This window comes from Seriola lalandi, unplaced genomic scaffold (assembly GCF_002814215.2).
Source record: "Seriola lalandi dorsalis isolate HSWRI2012SDOR001 ecotype SW California unplaced genomic scaffold, Sedor1 jcf7180002054883, whole genome shotgun sequence".
Lineage (NCBI taxonomy): Eukaryota > Metazoa > Chordata > Actinopteri > Carangiformes > Carangidae > Seriola > Seriola lalandi.
In genome coordinates this window covers 878573-879343 of record NW_019525658.1, presented here as the reverse complement: position 1 = coordinate 879343, position 771 = coordinate 878573, and the positions used below count along the sequence as shown (strand labels likewise).

General features: G+C 42.9%; 1 protein-coding gene across 2 annotated transcripts in view; it reads right to left on the bottom strand.

The window, feature by feature from the left end:
- The window catches only part of LOC111648019 (Golgi-associated plant pathogenesis-related protein 1-like), a 5001-nt gene that overhangs the window by 842 nt on the left and 3388 nt on the right, over positions 1-771 (bottom strand). The window lies entirely within an intron of this gene.

Genomic DNA, 771 nt, shown 5'->3' with positions numbered 1-771 from the left:
AGGTCACAAAAATAAACTTGTGATTTTGTGCTGAGGGTGCAGCAGGTCCGTGTACTTTCAGGCTACCCTCTTGGCTTTTATTTTGAAATATTTACCTTTACTGTGCCACCTGACTACCATTCTTAATTCTTCAAAAATGTGTGTTTCGTTCAATTTGATATTCTTGCTTTTCATTTTTTAATTCTGACAATTGGTTTAGATTAAAAATAAATAAATAAATAAAATAAAATAAAATAAAAGATGGGAATCCCGTACCTGATAGTTCACTAATCTCACCACCAGCACGGATCAGAATCAGGGTGTACCAACCTGCTCCATGCACAGTTCTGGCTCTGGAACCAAACTCCTGGAGAGGCTGGAGTCTGTCCATTTCTGGATTTGCCCCTGGTATGAGGTGCGGGGCAGGGGTAAAGAGATTCGTACATTGTGAGATTAAATACAAGACTAGAATCATGCGCCTGGTGCAGCAGCGATTTTTTTTCCCCTGTGAAACTAGAAAAGGTGGATCTGGACACGTCCTACATGCACTTGTACCGTGGGCTGCATGACCCGACTCTAGATAAGCAGCAGAATGTGGATGGATGGATGGAGGTGAACTTTGACACCAGGTGATGTTTGCTCTTCAGTCGTGGGGTCTGAGGCCTCCTCATTCTCTTCATTGAGACCCAAACACTGACGTCTGGAAAAGATTTGCAACGTCAACCAACAGTGCACTGCACTGGCCGGTCAAAAACATGCATGTGCACATTACATCATCATTAAATGGTCCAT